This window comes from Molossus molossus, unplaced genomic scaffold (assembly GCF_014108415.1).
Source record: "Molossus molossus isolate mMolMol1 unplaced genomic scaffold, mMolMol1.p scaffold_m16_p_5, whole genome shotgun sequence".
NCBI lineage: Eukaryota > Metazoa > Chordata > Mammalia > Chiroptera > Molossidae > Molossus > Molossus molossus.
The window spans coordinates 43,730,273-43,742,929 of record NW_023425388.1 but is presented as its reverse complement, the minus strand read 5'-3'; positions in this window follow the sequence as shown (position 1 = coordinate 43,742,929).

Genomic DNA, 12,657 nt, shown 5'->3' with positions numbered 1-12,657 from the left:
ATGATTGAGCATTTTTTTTGTATCCAGGACTTGATACAATGGTGAGTCAAAGTAACCTAGTGGCCCTCCCAGGGATCATAACATCAATCTGAAGACTGGCAATTAAACAAATCACCACAAACAAACAAAAAACTCTCTGCTAAAGGATGAAAGGGAAGAGAGGATGAAAACTGCAAAAGTCTGTTCCATTTTCCACTTGGGATTGTATTGGTCTCTGAGACAGAAATAGTTCTATATCAGGATTTCCTTTTGTGGCCTATCTCTTCAGCCAGGCAATGGAAGGAAGCAGGTTTCTTCCTAACTCGCTTTCCTGAGCATGACCCCAGATAGCATAAACACTGTTTGAAGTGTATCTTACCCAGAAATCTGAGCTCACCTTTTACTTGATTGTTAATTCCTTTCATGTTCGGGGTTCCTCTTCTTGTTGACCACTGTCATCCAAAGGCGTGAGACTGGCCAGTTTGCTGGGCAAGCTAACTATAAGTCATAGCTAAGAACCCACACTTCTCTGGCTCCTCTTGCCCACAAATCATTCTCAAAGGCATGGTCTCCCCAGTGCCAATCAGTATTCGAGAGTGGAAGGAACCCTGGCATAGTGGGACTCTGATGGCGTATGATAGGGTGGGATCCAGTTTCTATAAGGGCTAATTATTGGCAACAAGTAGGTGTCCCAGTTATAGGTAAGAAAAGTCAGTACACAGTCATTGGTATGATACTGAAATCAGTGACCATCACCAAGAGAAATGACTATCAAGAACGAGGCAAAGGTGTCCAGTAATTGAAGTTCAACAACTCTGGGTTAAGATCGATCTTCAGAGAGTGGGAGGGGGATAGAGAAGTAGAAGCAGTCCGATGCCCCAGCAGGCAGAGTAGATGGGAGGCCTTAGCCTGATGCCCATATCACCATCCAGACTAGAATATTTACCTCCAAGACCAAGGGGTACAGTCTCAGCACCTCTGACTATGTATAACCCCTCCTCATTCCTAGAACTCAAGTTGGTAACTAGATGGGACTCCTCCTGCAGGGCGGGGTTTCTCATACCCCTAGCTGATGGGGTAGAGCCACTGGGTAGACAGCGGAGAAGGGGAGCGAGCTGGTCCAGGCATCCCGCCCAAGGTACAGGTTGGATCAGACAGACCTAGCTTGGAATCTCAGATCTGATAGTTAATGGTTATATGACACTGGGAAAATTACTCAAGGTCCCTCAGTCTCAGTTTCATCATCTGCAAGTTTTCAATGAATGTAAGTGATAACTCTTTGATATAAATGACTCTTACAATTCAAATGACCTAAAATAGGTACTCATGGAAACATTTTCCTGTAATAGGAAAGCAAAACTAAGAAGCAATTAAATTATTCCATCTAAATGCATGGAATTGGAATATGGTAAGTGCTATTAATAACATTAAGATGACATACTTTCAAGAATTAAAATTGCACAATATATATCAAAACCCCAAAATAGTCTTCCCCTATCCCCTGCCTAGTTTGCCTATCACATCACAAGGCCATGCAGATTTCCATGACCTTGTTTTATCGGCTAAAACTTTTAGTCAGCTCTCACTCTGTGTGACCTGGGAGTTAAAGGGTGAGGGAAGGGTGTGCTGACCATACTCTGACCATGACAGAGGTCTCTCCTCTGTACTGTCTCTGCACATGTCTCATGCACTCTCTGAAAGGTGCAGAACTCTGCATGATCCCATTGTTACCACCTGGGCAAGTTTAACTTGCCCCTGTACTTTTTGTTGTTGTTGTTAATCCTCACCTGAGGATATTTTTCCATTGACTTTTTTTGGTAGAGTGAAAGGGAGAAAGGGAGAGAGAGAGGGAGAGAGAAACATCGATGTGAGAGAGACACATCGATTGGTTGCCTCCCACATGACGCTGACTGAGGCTGGGGATCAAACCTGGAACCCAGCTCCGTGCCCTTGACCAGAAATTGAACCCGTGACTCTTCGGTCCTCGGGCCGACTCTCTAACCTTCTCTAACTGCTGAGCCAAACTGGCCAAGGCTGCCCTGTACTTTTAAATGAGGCTGACTCAGGCAGTTTCTGAAAAACTCCAATTTCATTTAAGAAAAATCTCCCATCCTGAGATTCTCTTGTTCACCTCTTATTGTCTTCCTGGTCTCCTGGCCTATTTGGTTCTTACAATAGAATGTCAAGGAGGTTTCACTTTCAACGGACTCATCCCTTGGGCTTCCTCCTGGCTGACAGATACACGTGACTGAGCTATGGTCTTCAGGAACTCAGCTTCGGGCACCTAAGTGACAAAATTTGGTTCTCTGTGAAAGAGAAATCAGACAGGTTATATAACTATGTTTTTCAAAGTTATGAGCGAAATTACAAAACCCACAGCCCAGTATTTCTCAAAGCAGTTCAAGGAGCAGCTGCATGCAGGTCACCTGGGGCTTGTTAACAAACCAAGGCTTAGAACCGAATACCAGACTTACCAGTAGGTCCCTTGGTGACCGTCACACCACTGAAGTTTAAAGCCCAATGCCATCATCTCTTAAAGATTTGGGGAAAAAAAAACCTTTGTTCAGGTGAATAAGTGACAATATAAATCCAATTTTCAGCAATGCTTTTTTTTTTTTTTTTTTTTAATCATATCTACCCAGATTTTTTAGAAGGGTTTCTCTGTAAGAGTATAGATATATCCCTTTTTATGTTAGTGGACCACTGATATAAAAACAAACAAAAATATGATTCATCAAAAGCAACAAATCAAGCCACATAATGGATTAAATGATCCTATTTAGCCAGGATGCCTGCCGGTTATTCATTTATTCAACAAACATTAGTTGACTGTTCTATGGCAGGCCCTTTTCCAGGTGTTGGAGACACAGGACGATTGTCTGAAGAAGGCAAAGTCACGGTCCTCGCTGAGTTTCCGTTCCAGTGGGAGGCAGGCAATGGACACGTCAGTGTATATCTCTCCAGGCAGTAGTAACCCCATGGAAAAAAGGAAACCAGCGTGTGGAGTTTGAGATTAACCTGAGATGATATTTTTCCATTGAATTTTGTGTGTGTGTGTGGGGGGGGTGATAGAATGAAAAGGAGGGAGGGAGAGAGAGAAACACCGACGTGAGAGAGACATCGGAAGGAGAGAGGCAGTTTTAAAGGCGGAGGGAGCAAGGGAATGTTCTCTGCGATGACATGTCCATTTGGGCCTGGCGATCAGAGGAAAGAGTGTTCAGGGCCGAGAAAGTAGCTGTTGTCAGAACCGGCTGCGTGCGTGTGAAGAAAAGCCAGAGGGCCGCGGTGGGGCGGGGAGGGGGAGTGTGGGCCAAGGGGCAGGGACCGCCGAGTTCTGTAGAGTTCAGGCCGCAGAGGGGAAAGACTGTCTCTGGAACCAGCCTGGAGGTGACACCAGCAGCCTGTGGAAGAGAGGACAGTAGCGTGGGTGAGGGGCATGTCAGTGGACTCAGAAGGGGGCAAGTTCAAGATATATTTTGGAGCCCTGGCCGGTTTGGCTCAGCGGTTAGAGCGTCGGCTTGTGGTCCGGAGAGACCTGGGTTTGGTTCCCGCTAAGGGCACCTGCCTCAGTTGCAGTTTGTCCTCGGCCCTGGTTGGGTTGTGCAGGTGGCAGCCACTCGATGTGTCTCTTTCACGTCGATGTTTCTCTCTCTCTTCCTCCCACTCTGTACAAACAAACAAAAAGATATATTTTGGAGGAGGAGATGGCAGGATTTGTACCGTATGGAAAATGCCGGGGGGGAAGGAGCAAGGCTGTCCGCATGGCACCGGCTTGACCAGTGGCAGGACATCACAGTGTCACTCTAAAAATAATTGTGGAGACACTAATAAAGAAAGAAAGAGATGGAACATAAGGTATAAAGTCCCATAGCTCTGGGGTTTATCCTAACCCTATTCCTTATTAGCTCTGTATATTTGAATACGGTAACTAGAACAAAGATAAAAATAGCTACCCTACAGTGTTGTTATAAGAATTAAAGATAATGAATGTGAAGCACCTGGAACATATTCTACATTTAATAAATAGTAATCATTTTTTTTTGTAATGGGCAGTTTAAAGAAAGTCCACTTGTAGAGAAAATACCAAGAGTTCTCAGTTTTGTCATAGTAAGTTTATAAAACCTTACAGACACTGAGTCAAATTTGGGGTAACAAATGAACAAACAAGAAAAACAAACAAACACTCAGAGACAGACAACGGACCGGTGGTTACCAGAGTGGGGAACAGTAAAGAGTAAAGGGGTCAAATATATTTTGACAGGAGATCTGCCTTTGGGTGGTGCACACACAATACAACATAAAAATGCTGTATTATAGAATTACACACTTGAAACCTCTATGACTTCATTAACCAATGTCACCCCAATAAATTTAACTTATAAGATTTTAAAAAAAAAAAAAAAAAGTTGAGTATAATAACTGGAGCTCAGAGCTCCAAACTGGAGATAACAACTTGGGAATCAGCGGTGTGGAGATGTGCAGCACCATAGGCGTGAGGGGCTCTCCCAGGGAGGGCATATCCCTAGGCAAGAGAAGATGGACAATTGAACGTTAAACCACTCTGACATTTAAAGAACAGTGAGAGCGGGAGCCGCCACTAAAGGAAGCCAGAATGGAAAAGCCAGTGAGGTAGGAAGAAGATGCATGTGGCCAACTGCAAGCCAAGTGGGTGTTCTGGGCGTGGGACTTACAGCATGGTGTGCAGTGACAGAGATGGCTGCTCAGTGGCATGGAGGAAGAGGCTCGGTGCCGGCTGGGGGACATGAATAACTTGCATTCATTTTGCATTGTAATAAGTGAGAGACACGTGAAAGGTCTGCATGAACTCTCCCCTAGGACCTCCAGAATGAGTAAAGCAGCTACTGAAACACCTTGACAAGCAGTGACATGAAATTCTCTTTTCCCTAGGGAACGGAGACATGTTCCAAAGCTGGTGGATTTTTTTTTTTTAAAACTTCTATTAGCAGCAAATCAATATTATCAAATAGCTTCCTGAAAAGGGCAAAATAAAATATGCTGATTAGACCTGCTTGAACTCCTTGGCATTTGGGAGAGGAAAGGTTAAGGTTTAATAAGTGGTAACCCAGAGCTAATATTCTTGGATTTCCAGTAGGTAACACAGCGATTTAAGCCACACAAAAAAAGAGGAGGTGGCTGAGCAAAAGGCATATTTCAAGTTGTAGTGAATTGTGTTTTTCTATGTGCTCACTAGCTCAGAGACTTTACAGGAATAATGACACCTGACTAGACAGGAAAGAAAATTGCACCACCACCCCCATTTAGTATTTATCGAGTGCCCAGAACGAGAGGCATTTAGGGCACTTACAGATTGGGTGACATAGAAAGTTGTGGGACCGAGTCCACATTCCATTTGTGGTCAAGCCTTGTGTGATTTCTTCCCCATGAGCTGAGCTTATAAGACATCTAGAAATACACGTCTCTTGCACAGTGTTTTTATATTCATAAAAACAAGTCTTTCTCACACATAGTATTGATCACTTTTATGATTCATTTTGACTTTTTGTTGACATTTAATTTAGTGCACTCGTGTTTTTTAAAAAATGTGCTAGCAGATTTTCAGTTAATTCCACAAAGGAGGCCAACAGCCGGCCAGACATTTTTCTGGAGCTATATATTTTTTAACCCATCTACTCCAACTTTTAAGAAGCCCTTTCTCTGTGAGAGTATGGCTCTATCTATTTCAAGTTAGTGGATCACTGATTTACAAAACCAATAATAAAAATTCACTTTATGGGAAATGAAGCCACGAAAATAAGGAGTTGTGTATACTGGCAGGTTGAAAAAACAGACTAAAATGAACTCTGCAGCTCTGATGGGGTCAGACATTCAGTACAGTTGATGGCTTCCCTTTTCTGATTTATCCTCCTTACAATCCAGGGTCCTGTACAGTGCTCTGCCTGGGTTAGAGTAATCTGCACTCTCCAAAGTGCTAGGAAGGGTGTGATTATCTGCACTAATGGAGGAGAACAGAGGCACAGGCCACCCAACATGGCAACCAACTCCCTCCGTCCGGCCTCACTGGCTTTAGAATGTGTTTTGTACTCAAGTTTGGATTTGGGTGTGTCTGATTTTCGGGAAATTTACTTCAAAGAGAATAATGAAATGACACAGTGAAAATTTGGCTCTGTCTGAGCTGGGAGACCATCCAGTTTTCCTATCCTGACCCTGTCCATTCAGGAAACAGACATGACCTTGCTCAAAGCTCTCTCCGAACAACAACAAAAAAATTGCACTGACCCTTTGCCTTTCGAAAGGCTTTCTCACAGAGAATGAGTTCCCTTAAGGCCACAGCAGTAATGAAGCAGAGTGTTTTTGGTAGTGCTTCTGGTGGGATGACTGAGCAGACAGCTACCCACCTGTCTGCTGGATGGGGCTGAGGAGAAATTGCAAGAGGGTGGATGAACACGCCCCATCCAGCAAGCATTGTCTTGCAAAGCACTATTGCATATGTGATAAGCCTTTAAACTCAAGTTTATATGTAGATTGCATCTCTTGCTGACTCTGCAGTCTTTAGAAAAATACTTAATTTGTCCACTCTTCTCATCTATAAAATGGTACCTCATGGGCTTGTTGTAAAGATTAAATGAACTAATACTCAGTGCTTGGTTCCACACAGGTGCATAGTAAATGATCAAAATCACATTAGCTATTTGTAGAACCCGTAGACTAAATTGAAAAGTGTCTCTCACATAGAAAAATCGTACTGTGCTACAAATATATTCAGTTGCAATTGAGCTTAGTAAAATGCACTGTCAACTAAAAAACATTACTAAATTCAAGTGTTCAGCAAAGGAATGCTAAATAACTACCATCTACTAGGTATTCTTATTCACTTATTCATTTATTTTTACTATTATGTATTTTCTCAAACAATTGGCACTGAATGAAAAACTGCCATAATATGAAAGCCCATGCAATTTATGACACTGTAAATGACAGTGTAAATAGTCTTGAATAACAACTACATGAAATGCTAAAAACAACTGTATCTTAAGTCAGGGTGGGGAAAAAAGAACTATAAAGTTCAATTTTTATATAAATAAGGACATTTGAATATGACTTGGATAAGAGAAGCTATTAGGTAATAATTGTTGCATTTTTTTAAAATTGTGATAAAGGTATCACAATTACCTTGGATAATGTCCTTATTCTCAGAAGAGTCATTCTGAAATATTTAAGAGTAAAGTATCATGATGTCTGCAAATGACTTTCAAATGGTTCCTAAAAAATAAAGAGAATATGGAAAAATATGAACAGTTTTTAAATCTAGGTGAGGGGTATAAAACGAATCATTGTATTATTCTTTTATTTTTCTTTATATATAAAGATTTTTTAATAACACTTTTGAGGGAAAATAGATAAAAACATGGCTTCTATACATTTTTAAAAGTTCTATATGAACACAGAATCATCTATTCCAATTTCTCAGCGGAGGGGCGAAACCTGGGCTGCTGAAGTGATCCACCGAAATACCCGCAGTGTGGGAGTGTGATCACTTTCCTGCAGAGACCCTGAGGGCACCAGCCACCCCCCCCTGCTCCTTCGCCCTGGTCGACATTTCACAAGCGGTGTCTTCCATCACGAGGGAGACAAGTAAGAGTGCAAATGGATCGATGTGAATCTATTCACACTAATGGAGAAACAAGCGAGTATCCTCCTGTGACAGGAAGGCGATCGTGCCAGCCTCCTGTGACGGAAAGGCCAGCAGAATTTTAGTCACCAGAGAGGAAGGTATATTGAGTGCTGAGAGTCAGTGAATTTCAGAGGGAAGGACCTCCCAACATTCCAATGTTGTCAACACTGAAATGAATGAAATGCATTTTTTTTTTTTTATGTTACCATGCAGCAAAAATATCCAACTAAAATTGTAACTAATGTCACAGGTCAAGAAATGAGTTTGTATTGCTGAAATCTAAATGACAATATTTTTTCCAAAAGATATTCGGGGAGTTTCAAAGCAGTAATGGAGGATGTTTATGGCCTTTTTAAGTATGATTATAAAAAGCTTCTATTGTATGTAACTCTACTAGAAGGAACTTTCAATAAACCACATTGGGGTAATAGACACATTCAATTTTAATGGTGGAAAGGCAAATTATAATACTGATATTTACTAAAAGCAAGTGCAATGCCGTGACATTAGCATGCATTTTATGCCGTCCTCCACAGACTTTAAGTCTAGAGACCAATGTCTGCAGCTACCCAGACAATTTTTCAACATTGCGCATCCTTTTTCATTTCATGCACTCAGCACAGCAGTTGTAGCTTGGCTTGTTTCCCTTTCTTCTCATTTCCAGGGCCTGCCGTGTTAGTTTGGAAAGGGAAACTTGGCTCTAGGCTACTGGATACAGTTATTACCCTGCAGAAATTCAAGTTCCCAAACATCAAAGATACAGACATAGCCTCTAGATTGTATGCAATAAAGCAGCAGAGAAAACCAATATGTTATGTCTCACCATGTGCAAGGGAAGAGCACACACGACTCCACGCTAATCATGCTCTTTGGCTCCATGCTCCCAGAAAGGCCAATAAAATTCTCATTAACTATCTTGTGACTTGCAAATTTAATTAACCTAAACACACCTTGAACTGAAGACTCTATTTAATTGAGACTCCAGAATATAATGGTTATAATTTTTAAGATATAGAGATAGAAATCTTTTAAAAATCTCTCTCTCTCTCTCTCTCTCTCTCTCCCTCTCTCTCTCTCTCTCTCTCTCTCTCTCTCTCTCACACACACACACACACACACCCCACCACCACCATCTTTCCAAGCCTTCCAAAATACATACATATTTTTGCCTCTGGGTGGCAACAAGAAAGAAAGAAATGCCTTAATTGGTTTCTTTGGTAAAATATGTTCACTTTGCCACAACATTCACACAAATGGCCCATGTTGTAGACAGACATTGCCTGGGTTTGTGTTCTTATAATGAATGTGGGTGCATTTGAAAATACTGTAATTACATGGTCAGAATCTTGTTTAACTGGCAAACTAGAAGATTCTTCTTTGACTCTATTCTTTATTAATTAATCAGTAGCACTTTGGTGACATCATGTAAAAAAATTAATTTTATATAATGTAAGTTTATTTCCCAAACAATTCACATAACATTTTTCAAAACATTCATTTTTTTGGTCTCAAATTGGTTACTATTTCAAGATATTTTACATTAAAAAATAAAAAGAAGGCTTTCAAACATAGTTATGAAAAATGTGTCTATAGTGATACGATTAAAGTTAAATACATCATATCCTATTTCCCAATTCTATTGAACAAAATGAGAAAGCCTTCCATTTTTAATCACCCACTATAGAATACCTATTATGCAAAAATGTGGGAGCAATGGCATGCTTTCTGCAAAGAGCTCTGAGCTGAATATGGGTATTTTGGCTGGCAGTACAATACTGCATAATACAAGCTTTCTGCGGTGTGTCAGCAGTTCAAAGCAATGCCCTATTCTTTGGATCACTTATCCATTATTACTTCAGACAATGAGTATCTGATATAAAATAAAAGTGATGGATGCTGAGTGAACTGGTGAGTATGTTCTGAGTAAGAACAAACGGGAAAGACACTGTGGTTCATCGCCTGATGAAATTACTTTTGGGTATTTAAATACATCTTCCATTATGCTATGCATGGACTGTCGATGTGAACTCAGGAGACCAGCCCTGGAAAATTAACTGTTTCTACCCCATGAACATGTTATTTAAATCTCCTACATGTCATATTGGAAACACTTATTAAATACAGTTCCTTACATGTATAATTGAGGCATCAGTATTTTATAGGTATTTTTTTTAAATCCATCTGGTACTCATTATTATCATTTTTCTGTCTCTCTCTTTTTTTTTTTTTTAATAATAAAGGCAAAGAGAACAAGGAATAAAGAGAGTAGATATATCTTCCAAAATACACTATAATAAACATTCCTCTTTGAGTTAAAATAGTGAATTTTGGATAGAAAAATAATTCATCATATTTTGGAAGAACGATTTTATATATATATATATATATATATACCAATGCTCTTCTTGGAATTTGGTTGACTGCAAATGATTCGTCTCCTGCTGTGGAAACCGTGCAGCCGTCAGACTTGGCACTGCGTTCACACGCGTTGTCAGGTTCATGGTGTCCTCTGTCATCTTCTCCCCATCTGTCCAATATCAAGTTTGATAATTACACTCCTCCGCTAAAAAAGTTCTCAGTGTCCATCTCGCACGTAAATCATTCCCACGGAATGAAGAGACAACTCCTTAGTTTCATATTCAAGGTCTACCATTGTGGAGTTCTGCATGAAGACCTATTCTCTGAGGAAAAAGTAGCTTGCGTTTAGCTCAACTCCTGATCTAGAAATTAGTTCTTACCAATGTGGTGAATAATTGACTGAGAATCTCCCCTGGATTTGGGGAGACTGCAGGACTTCACCTATATGGAGGAGAGAAACATTTCCTCTACCCTTTTAGGTTTTTCTGCCTGGTCTAAGAATTAAATTGACATGAGACAGATTAACGGGGGGAAAAAAACTTAAATTTTTGTACGTACACGGTCTCCATGAGAACATGGGGGCCCACAGGCAGTCAGGCAGTTGGAACTTATATACCAATCTGACTAAGGAGAAGAATTCGGAGCCTGGAACTTCAAAGGGGAAGAAGGCAATTCTCATGGAGATGGAAAACAAAATGTTTGCTGTGCCGTGCAGAGACGAACGGACACAGAGAAATCTGACTCCACGCCCTGCCACCTTTCCCCACCGTACCAATCCCGTGTCCTTTGTAGATATCTCTGCTGAGAGTGTGACCTGGCCCTTTATCTCAATACACGTAGGCAGTTAAGGGGGAGGTAAAAACTCTTCCTGAGCCACTTGGGCCTTAACTGTCTTCAGTTCAAAATAATCCCCATGCCAGGGTGGCACACTCTAGGGAGACTCGATCTGAACCCCTACACCTACCAAACTATCAGGGCCTTTCCAAGAAACCCCATAATCTTAGAATAACGGAGGCAGGCAAGTTTCCTCTAAAATATGCCCCAACCTATGAAATTCCTCTGAAATCTACTCCATTGTTATGACCTTGTCATTAAGGTGGGAATCGCCTTTGGAACTAATTTTAGTATCAGATTTCAGAACATCATCTGTGTAATATTCCAACAAACATGCATTTCAGTAAGCCTCTCATAGTTTGGATACTAGTCCCTGGAAACTTATTCTGAAAGAATAAACGGATTCTTAAAGGTGTTTTTTTCAAAAATAAAAGGATAGATTTTCAGCTTCCATCCCCTCAATGAATGTTCTAAATGTAGAAACTTACTAAAATTTTCAACAAAAACATTAATAACAATGATCATAATGAATAATTTCTAAATGACTAATTAGAGCACTAAGAAGTAACTTAAATTTAGGAATTAACCTGACAGGGGAATCAATACATGATGAATGTATTTCTACTTGCCAATTCAAAATAAATTTCCTCGAACAGACTGAAATTCTCAAGTGCCAGATTAGTTAAGTACATTCATCTCAAGAGATAAATTATAATTAAACTATTATTACATGTCCAGCTTTCCTAATTTTCTATTAGAATAAAACATTTTGCCTCTAACAAGCAAACACTAGAGAAGTTTTGATAAATTTGTGTTTCAAGGATTTCAGTGTGTTGCAGCTGAATTTTATAGAGTTCATCTACCACGACCATAAGGTTCATACTTCTTGATTATGCAAAAGGAAGGCGTAGCTACTGGATAAAAAAACAGGTACCTTTTCTGAACCTGAATTTGTTTTGGGAGGGTGGCCAGGTAGAGAAAGAAAAGGGAGAAGAAGTCCCTCAGTGGGTGACCTTACAGTGGAGAGATTTGGGGGGATTGAGTTCTGGAGCTATTCCAAGTGAGATGTGTACAATAATCCTTCACTGATGACTGAGATATTTTGTAAATGTTTCTGTTGGTGTGATTGCATGAGTGGATAATGGTGATGATGTACATAGTCAGCTACTGGGAAGAAAGACCTAGCACAACATAATTTCTTGTCCATCTCTTTTACTTAAAGAAGTGCTATTTGTGCTCAGGGACTATGTATTTTATTTCTATAGCCATCATCCTTTACATCATGCCTAGTCCTCATAAGATGCTCAATAAGTATCAGTTGAATTGAACTAATATGTAAATAAAAACAAGAGGGCAAGGGTGGCGTCCTGTAGCCTGTTTTCATTTTCCGTTTTTGCTGAAGGGGAGGGTCCTACCCACAGACATAAAGGAACTCCTTTATGTAGCACATTTGAATGGTGTCAGCTAAAATACACAGTGAATATATCTTTCCCAGCTCCAATTTCCTGTCAGCTTTCAAAACAGACAGATTGTCTTCCTCATTCACAAGAAGTAGGAGGAGGTGGGAATGGACTTCACCCCGCCTGAACTGTTCACCTTGTTGGCGATTTGAGAATTACTAGATGGCTCAAGAGATGCCACATGAAACAGTGTTGATTTTGCCTGCTTGCTATAAAAAAAACAAAAACCAATATCTTTTTTCTGAGTTCTCTTACCAAGTGTTAGGTCTAACATCTGGCACCAGCAAACATGCAAAAAAAACAAAAATAAAACAATAAAATGTGTTTGGGGACTTGCAGGCCCAGAGATGAGGATAATTTGTAGTCCCAATT